The 17,034-nt window shown below is 36.3% G+C and overlaps 1 long non-coding RNA gene across 1 annotated transcript in view; it reads left to right on the top strand.

The window, feature by feature from the left end:
- Window positions 1-765: 765 nt before the first annotated feature.
- Window positions 766-17,034, top strand: part of LOC140683734 (uncharacterized) — a 40,703-nt gene continuing 24,434 nt past the window's right edge. The window contains exon 1 of the long non-coding RNA XR_012055111.1: window positions 766-1,140. This is a non-coding gene — a long non-coding RNA (uncharacterized lncRNA). The remainder of the gene's footprint in view (window positions 1,141-17,034) is intronic.

Here is a 17,034-nt window from a genome sequence, read left to right as displayed (position 1 = left end):
AAAACAGGAAGCATATATTTCCCCTTCCCCTCCCCCTCCCCTCCCCCTTCTTGAAATCTTCAGGCATTAAGAAAAATCACCTAAAAATATTTCTATGCTCTGTAGTTTCTCAAGTGTAGCAACTAAAGATATTGAGATCTGTGACAAGGGAAATTGGAAAAATGAGCAGAAGAAGGCAGGAAGTCTCCAAAATTAATTAGCCACTAGGAGCAGAACCTAGTTCCTTTGGCAGCATCTCTGTCATCAGGAATATCTGTCCTACTGACAAGTTAACATCCAACTTGAGGATATAGAAAACAACGGGGAAGACAGCAAATGAGATACTTACTACCCTTTTCTGCAAAAGAATCAATTACTTTTTTGATTAAAGGCAAACCTAAAACTCTGTCTTTTGCTCCTGTTTTTATATACTCAGGCAACCTGTGGGGGTGGTTTGGGGGTTAAGAAAGGGGAGTTGCTTAATTTTTCACCACTAAGTGATCTAAAATCATCTGTATCTGAAGATTTAATGAGTGCATGCAACCATCTTTGCTGAACAGCTGAGGAATTATTAGTCTGATCAGTATTTTAGTGTTGTGGTAATAAAATTTGAATCCTCAACATAGATGGTTTTTCCAAAGTATTGCAACTACTAGGCCATCAGATGAGCTCGAAATGTCAATGTTATGATGGTATTTTCAATTAGATTCACTTGATGTAATTTCTTCCAGAACTTCTGCCAAAATATCAGAGAAAAAGTCAGATAAAATGAAAGTGTCCTGACATTTTTTGAGAAACAAGTCTCAACATAAGTTACTGTGCAATATGTGATAGAATGCAGATTTAATCTTTCCCCCTCCTGCTATTTTAAACCATTCATCAGTTTTCTCAGTTAGTGTATTTTTATTTTTGATCCATATGGGCTTATGGAATGCACCCACTTAATTCACTTAGAGGCTTGACTGTCAATTATTTCTACATCTGGCACATGACTCTGAAGCGTGATATAAAGCTTCAATTATTTGTCAGGCAGACAGGAGATAAATTATATGGGTATAGTGCCATCAAATGCCATGGAGAGTTCAGTGATGTTACATTGTCATCACCTTCAACCTCGGCAAAGGTTAAGGATACCAAAGCTTTCAATGATCAACAGAAAATGTAAGTGAAAATTGTTCCTGAAATAACCAGAAAAAAATCCTGAATGGATAGTACTGAATATAGTTTTTTTTTTGTTTTTACAAAACTCTGTCTATTTTGAAATGTTTTAAGTACAGTTAAGGGACATGCAGATCCATAGTTCTAAATGTTCTACATTCAAAACGAAAGATTTTCTGAGGTAAATGCCAGTTAGGGGGATCTACAGACTGAAATCTCAGCTGAAAATCAAGACAGAATGCAGAAATAGCTACAGGTTGTTGCCATAGGAAGATATGCAGTGCTTTGCTTTCCTAAATAAGTTTTGATATAGGATAACTTTTACACTAAAATTCCCTAGTTACATTTAACAATGTTTACTATTATTCATTCTGAGAAAATTAATCTTGAAGATATTTTACCTGTTCAATGCATTCAGAAAATTTTAATTTTCCCTTCTTTGAATTCCTTTGATTTTCTCCAGTTTTATTTTCTTGCTTAACTCCTTCTCCTTGTGTCTCATGATGCATGAGTCACCTTTATGCATAATTTTCTGCTATATTTCTTTGCATTATTTGGCTTTGAATCAGATTCTCACTGCATCAGCTATCTGACTATGACCTTTAAGGCGATGAAGAATTCTGTCAAACTGCTTTAATGAAATATGCATTATTATAATATAAATTATGCATTTATATGGTATGGAACTGTATCATTTTCTACTGCCTAAACCTTATCCTATAGTACATGTTCTTATATGTTTGGTTGATTTTCTAAAACTGACATTCTCTTAACTGCCAAAGGATATGTTAGATCTCTTGTTAAAGTATCAGAGTTCTCAGGGTTTATTCCAAACACACTTCACAACTGGACAATATATGGCATTTCATTGCAGCATTATACCTAACCATGGTATGTACCAGTATGACCTCAGACTAGAGGAAGCATCAATTGGTCATATTCCTATTGGTCACCAGACCAGTGTTATGAAAACAATTACAGCAAAGACTTAGATGTCTCATATCACTTGACTGCCCTACTTGGCTCCCAGTAAACTGAGACCTGTGCAAGAGGTCAAGGAGTAATTCGAAAACCTTCTTCAATACTTAATTTTTTTCTGCTTTTGTATTATCTACATGGGTAAAGAATGAATAAATAAAATCCAGAAGAAGATAGAACTAATTCATTCAATGAAATTTAATTCTATTTTCACCATAGCCAAGTTTTAGTACTTAGTATCCAAGGTGTAGATGAAGTCCTGACTCCCAACACTATGGTATTCAAGTGATCTTCCTGTACTTGTCAGGTACACTGATAAATTCTGAGATTTGCTTTTCTGTTAATGAAATTATTGAAAGAATTATTGAGAATTAATTACTCAAATAGTTATAAATACCTATAATTCTATAAATACCTATAATATATTCTGTGTAATAAGAATTAACACATGAAGGGCAGCAGAAATATGCAAGCCAGTTTATGATCAAACTGGAATCAGACACCTGAGAAAGGCTGAAAACTGGTGCTAAAAATCTACTGATAAAGAAGTCCTGGACCTCCCCCAGGAAATCCTTTCAGCATTTGCCCATGCTTCATGTTTGCTGGTACATCTTAGAAGTTTAAAAGTCTGTTCTTGCTTTCCTACAGATATTAGTCGAACTGCAGATCCTGTGTCCTTTCTTCATGCCATCAGACTTCATAGACTCATGTTGACTGCTTTCCATCTTCTGATGACCATTATCAATCCAGATTGATGCTTTCCCATCTGTCTTGTGTCTGTCTCAAAGTGATGAATCTAGAGAAGGTGCTTCAGCTGAGATATTCCAAAGCTGTATAAGGAAAGGATAATTGACTGTCCTATAGATGTTGTCCTGTGTATATATCCCTCTATGGGATCTGCTTATTGCTGTAACACAATATTGCAGCATATAATATTGTTGGTTCATGTTTAAGTATAATTTGCTATCACACTCAGGATGTTTGTTGCTGTTTGGCTAGGTATTCCCAATCCTGCATGAGCATCTATTTCTACAGAAGCGCAGGATCTTCTACTGGTTGAATTTTGTTTTCTTTTTGTCTCCAGTTTGACAAACTCATTTTGAATTTGAGATCATCTTTCAGCAGCCACTTCCAGCTTGGATGCATCTACAAAGGCAATTAGTAAAATCTCTATTCTTTCATCCTGCTTGTTAATGAAATATTACCCTCTGGAGATTCTCACTTGCACATCCTTCTATTCTGGTACAGGGCTACTTACTCTGCCAGGAAGGTTTGTCCTGTCACTGGATCCATGCTGCAATTCTTCCATCCTAAACATAATTTCCACAGATTTCTTCTGAGATTTACCAGATGTTATTTGCATGTTTTCTGTTCCAGATTGAACATTACTCATTTAATTGCTTTCCTTCTACATTTTCAGAATTTACCTGTTTCAATATCTGTACAGAGGTCAAAATTAATCTGATTATATCTTTAAGTCACGAATTCCTACTTTTCTATCCTTTATAAATACAGCGCCACTCTTCAATTTTCTTTATTGTCACTGAATATTCAAAGATAATGCTATGATCATTGACATTTCATTTAGTAATCTGGAACATGTTTTAGCACACCCATCCTGACAGAGAGTACACAAATATCTGTCTCTTTAGTTTGCTGTCTGCATAACAATATTAGTTGTTCAAATTACATGCTTTTACATTAATATTACACTATTAATTTAGTCTGTCATGTCTCTGGTATAATAGGTAAATAATTTTAATCTTATATCTAGTTTGCCTAGTCATACAGTTTTCCTCATACATCCTTTGGTATCTTTGCCCATCAGGAAATCATCACTTGTTTCTGCATGATATCTCTCTGAAACACCACACTTACAATATTCTCATGCAGGGACAATGCTTTTCTATCATTCCTTTTGTACAATACTTTCTTATGAATAGTAAAACAGCTTAAAGTGCTTTTAAAATATCTAATTTCCATGCAAATTGCCTACAACATTGTTTGCTCAAAGGATGCAATTCTCATCGTCTGATTGATAGAAGGCCAGTAGCAAATCTCATTTCAATTTGTCAACTATTTTGGTATTTGGCATAATCAGACTGCTGGCTAAGAACAGCTTCTGCATCCATACTTTGGAGACAGGTAATGATGACAGACTTACTCACACAACAGCCTTTCACCCAGGAGTATTCAGAAAACATTGCAGAGAACATGGTTTGAATATCATTTGCATTTTGGGATTGTTTTATCTACCACAATGAAAAGAACTATAGCAACTGTTTAAGAATCTCGTTCCAGGAATAAATAACATCATATATTAAGAGACAGAAGAATTCTTTGTTTTAGTGAGCAAAAACATGGAAAATTTTAAAAATCTGGTATCATATTAACAAGGATAGTCTAAAGAATATAAATTTCATTTTATAATCTTTTATTTCTTTGCATGAGTCAAAGGCAGTATGGCAGGCGTTGAGATGCAATGAAAATCAAGTACTGAAAAAATAGTCACAAGTTATTCTGAAATATTCTATATAAGTTATTTAGAAATAATCATGTTGACTTTTGTGAGTACTGCCATAGTCTTAAGGAGAGACAACATTAGAGAATCCTCAGGTATAAAATAGTAATAAAAATAAATCTGTCCCCTAGGACTTGGCATTTGTTTGAAAACCTTGCAAAAGATGGGTGAATGTGACATAAAAGAGTATGTATACAAAAACAACTCTCATTTCAATATAAGTTTTATTTTCAATAAATAAAACTTCTTGAAACAGCAAGACAACACCACTTCCTGCTACTCCACCTGCAAAAAAACAAACAAACAAACAAACAAACAAACAAACAAAACCACAAAAAAATCCAATATACAACCAATGAGTTGATCAGAGTGATTTTAGAAACTTATAGGAGGCAGTGGTCTACATGAGGTAGAAAAAAATTCAGTGATGATGACATGAGAGAAATAACAGCAAGAAAACTAAGTTCTGAGTTCTCAGAGAAAGGGGCCAAGGGCTGTGTCACAAGAACATTGATACTAGAAGTCAGCTGATACCACCAGAAATCTCATGGAAAAGGAAACCTGTTCAATAACACAGTTTCCTACACAATAAAAAAAAAATGAAAGATCCAATATGTCAGTGATATCATGGGAAGACAGCATGTTTAGACTTTGTACCAATATTTCCTCGTTAGCCAGGTTCAGAGATTTTGATATCAGATACTTCTTTATAGATGAGGACTGTGAGAATATTTTTTACATAAAAAATATGAAAACATAGAGGATAGATTCTATTAAAAATGAAATAGAGAGGATAGATTCTCTTAAAAATGAATTTTCTCACAAACTATTAAGTATTTGTAGGACTTCCAGAAGCTTACACTACCATAGACTAGACCATTATAAAAGCAAAAAGCATGTATTAAGGATGAAGAAATATTTCATTTTCTTCAGATGTTGATATGTTCTCCATGTGGGATAGAGGGCACTGTGGGACATTGATCACACCCTTGGTGCTGCAGTGATGACTAGTCTTAATTATTTCAGAAAAATTACTGCATCTTTTATCCAGAAGAAGAAAAGGGAGAATAATCCCACACTAGACCCAAGTCTAATTGGATATTAAACATGGAATAGGCAAAAAAAAAAAGTGTTCTGCTTCATGGTTTAACCATGCTGTTTATAGGTCCTTTCTTTCTATTACAAAACTGTAGTACCTCCTATTGTGATTACTATTACCCCAGTGGGTTTTCTCAGTGTGTCTCCAGGCACTGCACTCAGTATGATGAACTTTTTAGGCTGTGCTCTTTCATTGGGTCTGCTGATGGAGAAATTCCAGCAGCCCCCTTCTGAGTGTTTTTTGTAAAAGAGTAATGGTTGTCTTGTTGAGGGGAAAAAAAGACCTATTTAGAAAAGTAAGTTCTTGTAAGCCAGTCTAGCAGAGCTGAAGGCAGGGGGGAGGCAGATGACCAAACCACTTTTCAGAAGCCTTTATGGATGATAACACCGTGTTACAATATGCATTAATGCAAATTATAACTTCTGATTATTCTATGTTGCCCTGAATAGAGAAGATAAAGCAAGATTTTGTTTTATTCAGGTTAGTATTCTACTAATCAAAATCTGTGTCTCATGACTATAATGTAACTAGATATTTCTGCAGTATTTCTATAAATGGAAAAAAAAAAAACCAAACAAAAAAAACCCCAAAAACCAGAAAAAATCTCTTAATAAATAAAAGCAAAAAAGCATGCAACTTCTGGTGGAATGGAAAGTACAGAAAAAATAAGGGAAAGAATTACTTTTTTTTTAAGACTGAATAATGTGGGAATATAAATTTGTGGATGTACCTAGCCATCTTGAGTAATTGCAGTTCTTTGGTAATGTAAGAATTAAAAAGTAAGTGTCATGTCTTTATGGGGTGGGAGATGCTATGTGATGGTTACCACTTCCCTGGCAAGGAGAAGTAGCTCTGCTCTTCACCTTCTGATTTACCCTGGAAAAGCTAGGTGGAGGTAAAGCTGCCCTGACCAAGGTGACCTCTAACATGGTCCTCAAGCTTGAGAAATACAGCCAATGAGAATTAGAGCAGAACATGAACCTGGTGATGGGGTTGCTGACAAAGCTGTATGTATTCTCATGCTTAAACCTAGCCTTGGTCTTCACATTTTTGCAAGGAAAATGCACCTCAGAGAAAAAGTTTTTTCCTCAGGATGCTACCAGGACTCCCTTTCCAATACCAATGGTTGGAAGGATACCTCCTGCTTTTATGTCATACACAGATTATCAATGTTCAGAATTCAACTTTAAAATATTATAAAGGGACCTGTCATAGAGTTTCATAACACACACTTATATGTAGAGTATGAATTATCATGTATTGCCTGAAGGAAAAGTTCTTTGTTTTGTCCATGGTTAGACTAAGTATGTTCTGGCATTCCTTATGCATGTAAAAATTATTTTCGTAAGAAACTTTGAAGTATTTGAGTAATAGGATCACACTGTATAAAAAAGCACATTATTAAAGTACTTGCGCTAGAAACTGTTATGCTCTAACACAAGGAACTTGATATCTTTCCTTAAGTTATATTAAAATCCTAATAGATCTGGGCACTTTTCTTCAGTTCTACTACTCTATTGGATTTTAGTTAGGACTTCAGAATATCTGGAAAATAACAGCTATTCTGAAGAAATATCTGCCACATATATATTTTGGAATAGATACAAAATCGATTCCATGCATAGGATAAATCTTACTACTCTTTTTTCTTCTGCAGAAAGGTGAACTATTTTTGATTCTCCTGGTATTGTTAGGTAGGAATATATGAAATTTGGAAAGAAAGACTGTGAAGTTGGGTTTGTTTTTTGGTTGGTTTGTTTGATTTTTTTTGTCTGAGATAATATTGAAATGCCCTGAGGGTTTTTTAATGTGTGTACCAGAAAGAGTGACTGAATTGCTAATGACCTGGTGGGTTAGTGTTTCTGAAGGCAGATCTTGTTTTAAAGCAGAGGCTCTGACTGACTTACTGAACACTGAGTGGAAAAAGGTATGAAATGAGCAGAGAATTTCTGAACAAAAGTAATCTCTTCCACTTTACACAAAATAAAGTTAAAAGCCTATTAAAAATGTAAAGATTTCATAATCTTGAAGATATTAAAGACTATAGAGGAGATTTTTGTGGTTGCTCTTTTCTCAGAAAGACCACTCAAAAGGTGATGCTTACACACAAGATTTATAAGAGAAAATGCTGAACATAGGACACAAAATTCACCCTCTCTGCATAAGTGTCAAATGGTAATAGATGACAAAGTAAATTAAATTTAACATGGACACCTACAGACTCATAGGTAAGACAAGGTGACTTGTGCTGTGACATGAATGAATAGCTGAAACAATGCACATTTCATGTCCTCTGAAATGTCACCTTGTCTGGCACACTGCTGGCCCTGGCCCTGGTTCTGCTGAAGTCACTGCTCTGCCCTGAAGTTCTGAAGGGTTCTGAAGTCACTGTTCTGTCCTGTTCTGCTCTGAAGTTCTGCCCCGTCACTGCTACACCACACATATTTGGATTACAAGGTTTGGGTATAAAGTCTTTCACACCAAACACCCATTAGTCTGTACAGAAGTGTCTATAAAATCTGAGTGGTGTGACAACCATCTGGGAAGCACATGCACAAATAAATATCCTGAGAATTCACAGTAGGAAAAATAATAATTAAATAGGAAGAATAGGAATGTTAAATTTCCACCAGGATGTTCTGCTTATGAATTCCCATTTCTCAGCTTCTCTTGGTAGAAATACAGATGCCTCAGGAAGATTATTCATGAAGATCATTGCTCATTCTCTCTCCTTTATTTCCACTGAAAGGAAATTAATTTGCTATTTCTTTAATTTATTTTATTTTTTTAGTAGTTAGCCTAAAGAATATATATATAAAATCTGTATCTGTTAAGAAGCAGAGAAGGAATGAAGGGTGTTTATAAGGCAAAAATCTATAGATAGGAAGCACAAGAGCTCAGATATTTACTGGAAATCTGGATATCTTCCAATATAAATGCAACAGATTTTAGAATCATCTGGTTTTCTCATCCTCTGCCCAGTAGATTTTTATCCTGTGTCTTTTTTTCTTTTAAGTTCATGGGTTTCAGTTAATCATAAATTACATTATGCACAGTGCAAGTTGTGTATATACTAACTACTTAATTTTAAAATGCTATATTAGATTTATTTAGCATAATTATGGAAATTTTCTTTTCCTAACTGTAAAATAGAATTTTTTTACCAAATATATATTAACCATATAATTCCAAACAACAAGAAAAAAAGTTGGAAAAGCTTGATATATTTTATATAAAATCAAAATATAAAAAAAATAAAAAATTGTAGACAATCATATCCATCCATATCCTTGCAAATACTTACTTATCTTTCTTCTACTTCAGTTCAATTATTTCACCTTTTGATTTCAGCACTGAACTGGATTACTCATGCCAGCCGTGCAGGGTGGTTTTATAACCCTTCATGTCTTTACACTAACAATGTCATGTGTGTTTGTGTGTGTATAACACTTACATAAATAGTTTTTCTATTTTATCCCTAATGTCTTTAAAGCATAATCAGGATAATTTGAAATTCTGACATTCTTATGTAGGAATCTCATAGATCACCGTGGAGATGAAGCATGAAAATAAAATAGAAGCTGGAGTTGCAGGGTCAATACACAAGGCAAACATATCTTGGGAATGGATGTCAATTCCATTAAAGAAAGATGCTTCAAGTGAAGGTCAAAGGTTTTTGTTCCTGTAACAACATGTGGATTATAATGAATAAGCTTTTATAAAAAAACCAACCAACCAACCAACAAAAAACCAACAAAAACCCCAAAAACAAAACAAAACAAAACAAAAAAAACCCAAAAAAAACAAAACCACAACAAAACACAAAATCCCCTCAGATTATTCTCAAGGCAGAAGTGACCTGGCTGTTGTTCTTGCCATGACTGTGGTGGATGTGCTCTGGTAGTAACTGAGTAGAGGTACAACTGAATGAGTTGTGGAAGACTTGGTGCATGTGTGCAGCTGTGTATTTTGCTATGAGCCTTCAACTGTTTTGAAATTGAAGTAATCTATTATGAGCAGAGAGCTGACCAACTTCTGATCAGGCAGTTTTGTAGTCAAGGAGGATCCAGCACCCAGTGACACAGTCAGTGAAGAGGTTCAGCCCAAAGTGGGCATGGCTGAGGACAGGGAACCCCTCGCATCTCCTTGCACCTCTGCGCCTGCCCCTCTGGCACCAGTGCAGGCTTCACCAGGTGTTTGGCTGAAACCAGCAGGACACATCTGCTGCAAACCAAGGACAAGGCATTTCATGTGCCCACTAGCTTTTCCATCCAAATCCTGCTGATATCCTCAGAAAGCTTATGAGCCACCTCTCAGCTCAACAGTGATGGCTTCACTATGCACAAGCACTTGATATTATTTCAAAATTATTTCAAGTTATTTCAAATTATTTCAAAAAGTTGAATAAAAGGACCAATTAGATATTAGAAAATATCTTTATAGCCATCTGCATGTTTATATGTATATGTAAGTATATATATATATATATATATATATATATATATATATATATATGTATGTATGTATGTATGTATGTATGATGTATGTGCAGAGATATAAATATTGGCCATATTTCACACCTCTGTCTTAAATAGAGATGACAAAGAAATTTTCCAGAACATCAGCCAGTTGAGTGATACTACATAATAATCCAAATTACTTTCCACAGCTTTCATCTCAGTGACTCAGAACTGCCCACTGGATAGAATCACTACAAAGGTACATGGCCAGATACTTCTTCCTGAGGAAAAATTCAGCACTAACCTTCTCTGGTGATACCTATAATTATTTGCTGAGTCAGTTTAAAGGAATAGATAAAACAATGAAGCAATATTTGCTATTAAGAAAAAGAAAAAAAAAGAATAAACCAATTTAACCCTTTTCTATTCAATTGACTAAAGAAAAAACATGAAGTAGAGCTTGCTATAAAATTTGAAAGGTGCTGCAAAATTGACACAATACAAAGTAATTATTGCAACCTTATTAGAAGAAATGCTAAGGAATCAGCAACAGACCCTATAAATATTAAAAGAAGAACAAAATTACAAATTTCCAAGCATTTTACCTATATTTAAAAGCAAGCAGGCACATGCACCTGAAAATGGGAGCTCTATGTTTCTGCGCCACATTTAAAGGCCCAGAAATTTCTCACTCAAAAAACGTGGGAAAAAAACCTGAGATTCCTTAAAAGATAAAAAACATATGCTAGATCATTCAGGTAAATTTTCATCCAGCTGTGGAGATGGGGCAGCTCCTTCTCCAACCTGCCAAGGGACGGATTTTCTCCTGCAGGAGGGGTCTGTGCAAATCCTGCTATATCCAATTCCAAGTAATTTCAGTGTCTGGAACTGAGGTGTTATAATAAAATTTTGAAAATTATGCTAAAGTAAAAAAAATTTCCTACTTTCTCTACTTCTTTTCTGATAATTAGAGTTATTATCACTTAATTAGTACTATTAGCATTTCATTAGCACATATTCTGTTACCAGACTATGCCTTCCACAGTGACTCTTGCCTTCATTTCTAAAATGCTGTTATTTTACTGCATTTTTTTCAGGAAGATGTTGAAATATGTCATCATTAAAGAGTTACCTACCAAGACCAATAAATATTTCAATTCAGTTTGTAAACAGAGCTCAAGTTGCATAAATATAGAAAGAAAGGTACTTTCCCCTCCTCCTATAAAACAAACATTTTACATCTATTTTGCTTTATTTGCTTTCTTTTTTGCTGTCTTTCTCATTCTAAAATAAATATCAGTCAGATTTGCTTGCCACTGCTACAACAACAAACAGTGTTATTAATATAAAAACGGTCCCTGGATTCATTTACAGCATGCCAGAGGAAAAATAAACAAAGAAAAAACCCCAAAACAATCCCACTAAGACCCACAAAGGAGTAAACAAATAGATCTTGTGCTGATGAAATGATCCATAACATGTTAAAACCTGCTTCAGGCTAAAACCAATCCACATTTCATTAACACTCTGCTAATCAATGGAGGATACCAATAAATAGCAATTTATCCAAGTCATAGCAAAAGAATGACCAGAAAACCCAAGCACAGCTTGCTGAAGTGGGAGCTATATAAAGAAAAACTTGAAAAGGAGCTCCTGGGCCTGCATTATTTCCAATTTTATTCTGTTTTCCCCATGGTGTTCCTCTCAGGATGTGTGGTGGATTGTAGTTTGGCTCCAGTTGTGAAAAATGCGGATGCAGGCCAGAACTGAGCTGCACCATTACTGATCCTCATCTTCATTTCTGCTGCTGTCACTGGCACCATCGAGGCTTGTGTGAGCCCTTACTCCTGCAGCTGGCACCGAGAGGGAGCCAGGTCTACGATCTGCTGCAGCTCTGGGATCTGCTGAATTCCAGTGAAGGGAAGGGGCCGGGGGCAGACGAGACCCCCCAAAGCAGCCAGACCTCTCCAGCCTGCACGGGCAGCCCAGTGGGGCAGTGGCACCCTTCTCCTGCCCCTGTGAGCCTGCCTGCTGTCAGGAAAGCCATGGGTATCCCTGCCTACTGCTAACAAGTAATGGTACCAAAATCTAAACGTAGGTTGTGATAAATGCATGTAAGAGAGAATACAGACTTGATCTCTTTCTCTTTAAAGTACTTGAGACATGTAAAAGTATTCAGAAAGCACTTTGTGGGGAAAAAATTGGTGAAAGTATATACTTTTCAGTGAAAGTATAGTTGTCTGATCTGGAGTTCATTTCAAGCAAACTTGCCTTCACACTGAAAAAGAAAATCCCTGCCTTTCACATGCCATTTCTGATGGCAATTTTTGTCTCTTAGTGCTTTTTAGCTAAGTGGAATTTGGCAGTGAAAGAATGTCATGCATCTGCCAAGAGGCAAGATACTGAAGAAAAGGAAAAACCTATGAAAAAGCTTTATGGTTTATTTACAAGTCATAATGTTAAGACCTTTCCCCTAAAGATCCCCAGGGAGTCTATCAGTGATACTTCTTAATGTATAAGTCCAATAGAAAAAAATAACATCATTTCAGGCAAAGTGAAATAATAACTGATTTTTGTCTTGGATTTCCCGCTACAAAACATTTAAAGTAATAAATAAGGCAATAATACAAAGATGTCTAGACAAAAAAAATATTATTTGAGCTTTCAAGAAATCATGTTCCAAGGCAGTAACAGAGCTTTAAATATAGTGGTTATTTTTTTATTTCCATGCCTCTATTTTATCTAGAAGACTTTCTTATTCCATTCTGTAATTTTCTTCCTCTTTTTTTCTTCATAAACCCCCGAAATAAACAAACAAACAACCCCCCCCCCCAAAAAAAGGAAAAAAGCTTTCAGCAATGCAACTTTGAGTGAGTTAACAGAAGTTGCAGTTTAATTGAGTAAGATGAGGAGAAATATTATTTTTTTTAAAATAGGAACTCTACAAATTTTCATTTTCTTTTTTCACTAAAAAAGAACATGTTTTTAACAGCACGTCAAGAATTGCAGTTGTGTAAGGATAAATATAAACATCTAGCCATTTCATCGAGTTTCAAGGTCCTCATTCTTGGCAGAATAATTTTTTCTCAATTTTGTGGTGTTGCTTGACACCTTCCAGATGCTTAAGCAGCTGGTTTGCTAGAGGGAGCTGATGAAAACAATTGAAAGTATGACAGAACACCCAGAAAGGGAAGAAGGAATTAATAATTAACTTTTTAAAACCCCAATGACTGAGATGGAAACTGCTTTGCAGCATTTGAGGTGAAAGAAAGTACCATAGAAATGGAAAAATGCCACAAAGGTTTGAAAATGCTGCTCAGCTTCACATACAGCATTATCCATTAAATGACAGTACATACACATACATATATATGCTATACACAGAACTTTACCTAATGCCGTTAATGACTAAAGAATGCTTTCCTGTATCTGCAGATGCCCTATCAAGACAAGTCATAGAAATATATTTCATATTCATAATTTGAGGTATGAATGTAACTATAATTACTTACTGATATTAGCCTGGTTTTAACCTTTCATAATAAAATAATTAAAAATTAGATAGAGCCCCATTCTAAAGAAGCAAAGAATGCAAGCAATGGTGAAGCTTGTAAATACTATAGTAACTATATACTATACTATAGTAATTATGTACTATAATTCCTTTAAAGGACATGCTAAGTTTCCTAAACACAGCTTGAGTTCCTGCAAACTGTAGGGATGAGAAGACAGCTCAATAGCCAGTAATTCAGAACTTAAAATTTTACTGTGCCTGTGATCCCTCTCACTACTTGATTTGCCAGTTGTGGGCATTTATGAGAGAGCAGTTCCCAAACACCTGAATTTTTGCAGCTGCGTACAAGCAGTTTGTTTTATCCTGCTCCTTCAGTGGATGGCTGTAGGGCGCTCTGTGAAGGCCATGAAGAGGCACAGACTGGAGTGGAAATCAGAAGTAATTGAGGTTATATCTTTAAAGCAGAGATTTCTTTCCTCCCCTGTCATGACCCAGCTAGCCGGTGGGCTGCCAGGTCCGGGATTAGACCCCTAGCTGGAAAGGCTTTTCATACATGGAAATCCTCACCAGCATTAAACCATACTAGGTAAAGTTGAGTCAGAAGCAGTGCATACAAACCCTTCCCCTCTTCAAAAGAGAGTCAGTGTTCCCACACACATTCTCCTTCATAACTCATCTTAAAGCGCTTTGTCTTGCTCCAAGGCTGTAGTTAACCATTTGTATGCTAGGAATGAAATCACTTTTGTTCGCATACCAGATTTTCTGGAATTTAGACAAAAGTGCCTTGGACATAATGAGATACATGTTATGAAGATAGCTTACATAAGGTAATATCCTAGAATAACTATGAGCACTGAATGCATAATATGTGTTAATGTTATGTTTGATTACATAACATTGATTTTTCTGAAAATGTTTGGAACTTTTCTTTGGCTGTAAAATATAGGAGTAATTAAATATTAAAATAAAAATGAAGTAAGAGTGTTGTAACGCAGGCAGCTTCTCTCACCGCGATACCCCGAGCGGTGGCGTGCTTGGTTGGCGAGACGGAAGAGGACGGGCGGCCGCTCCCCCTGCGAAGCTTTGCAGTTCCAGTTGTCGGCGTCCGGACAGAGGGAGGTGACACAGGACTTGGGGGCAAACAGGATGGTTTTATTCAGCAAACCCCAAGACCCTCTGGGGAGGGTGAACAAAGAGTTTATACAGGAACTCAAGAGGAGGGCTTTAGAACAGCAACCAATGAGGGTAGGGCTGGGGAGGCGTCTAAGGAAGGACTAACATATCACAAACCTATCAGGGGAAACAGGGGAGGGGAGTAACACAAAGTAACCAATAGGGTGTTGAGCCTCACTAAATAGACAGGGAATGCTCTGGAAGCAGGGGAGTGGACTAGGAGGAATGACAGGGAATGTTCTGGGGAAAGGGGCAGGGAAAGGGAAGATTGACAACTTGGAGAGGAGGGGATTAGGGAAGAGCTTGCGAAGATTGACAACTGAGGGAGGGAGGAGATTCGGGGGGGGGGAGGTGAACAGACACTGAACAAATATCAAATCAAAGAAAAACACACCACAACATAGATTTAAATACAAACTATTAAAGTTAGCACATTTCTTTAAGCACAAGGAATGAACCCACTAGTAACACTAAAACTTTTATAAATGTCACACTGTATTTCATCATTCTGCATTTACAGTTTGCATCAATGACAAAGTACAAAGAGTAGCCTCCCTCTGCACAAACCTTTCATTTGCACTCCTTGATGGTCTTTTGCAGACAACCTGAATTCTTTTAGGTGTATTTCAGTTTTATATCTATAGCTGACTAAAAATAACTAAGCTGAAGCAAATAGTAATGGTATCTGTGCATACTTTCCTGACTCAGAATTGAAGCCCTCTTTCTCTCCTGGATTCAACCTGCTTGAGAGGCAACTTCCAGGGTGGAAGATGCATTTTTCCTCTTGCAGGGCAGCAGGGAGATTTGACCAATCATAGTAGAACTCGGGTACCAGGCATTGTATTCTCCTGCAGGCTGCTTTCCCAGTGAGGAAGAGGAACTCTCTGAAGCCTGGATGTAGCACAGGATGGTGACCTATGAACAGGAGATTGCAGCTGCCCTGGACAAATGGCAGCTGCATGTGCTGTATGTCACTATCAATCTGCACAATGGGAAATCCACACTTATCAGCAACCCATAGCAAAATCAACCTGACAGCTAGAAAAATGGCCTGGTGATGGCAAAGAGGAAAGCTTCAGATGGAAACAAACAGAGATTTACCTCCAGAAGGGAAGGGAAGAAGTGAACATTTTTTCAGAAGCGGAAAGACTGAGATTAACAATACTTTGAAAACATATACTCCCTACCTACCTAGGAGTGATAAATCTAAAAGCAGGTGTCATCTCTGAAATTCCCTCCACCTCACATGGCTTTTGTGGGAAATTCTGGTAGATTGCTACCAAGAATTTCCATAATCCTTTATTTAGATGATGTGAACCGTCACAGAACCATCCCTGTTTCTTCAATTAGTGAAAATCTTCCACATGGCCAGAAGATATTCCACATTGGATGTTGCAGGGTATGTTTCTGTACTTGTTGTTACTGAAAGAGCGTTATTTAATTTTTCTTTTCCCCCCTCTCTGATGAAGGCTGGGTAGCTTGTGGAAAAGATAATAAGGTGAAAAATAGATAGATATATTCAGGAAAGCTGGAAAAGATGTAAATGAACTTTACTGAGTTCAGTGGCATAAAGATAGTTACTAGGTAATTTTCTCCATCTGTCTGCTCTCAGAAAATCGTATACAGCCCCACAGCCTTTATCCTCCCAAGGAGTGGAATATGTTACTTGGAAACAATCAGTCATTCACACAAAAATAACCTTTCCATGACGGTTACCAATAACCATAATTCTGTGTTAAAAAAAAAAAAAGCCCTGAGGTGCTATCCTTCATCTACTTTTAAGCAGCATTCTCTGAACCTAAATGTATATTTTCTGTGTGAATTCCTTGAGGGGAAATATTTCAAGTCTTATTTACAGCTAAGAAAATGCATTGGTTTAAATTTTAGGTCTAGTTAATTTTCTGTTGTAAAATGGGAGTATTAGTATGTATATGGAAGTATTGTCTACAAGAGCATATGAACATTAATAGTAAATGAAAGCTCCATAAATTGCCATGATTAGAATGAAAACCAGCAAACTAGTGCAGGTGGGCTGCTTTTTTTATGAATAATGAAAATTTGAGTTGTGTTTTGAATTTGAAGCAAGTATATTGACCGAAATCTGTGCCATCCATCTGTTTGATGCCAAACTGAGTTTGAAATTGTTCTTTCT

The sequence above is a fragment of the Taeniopygia guttata genome, chromosome 3 (assembly GCF_048771995.1).
Source record: "Taeniopygia guttata chromosome 3, bTaeGut7.mat, whole genome shotgun sequence".
NCBI lineage: Eukaryota > Metazoa > Chordata > Aves > Passeriformes > Estrildidae > Taeniopygia > Taeniopygia guttata.
The sequence above is the reverse complement of the archived record's forward strand: the minus strand, read 5'-3'. Positions and strand labels throughout refer to the sequence as shown.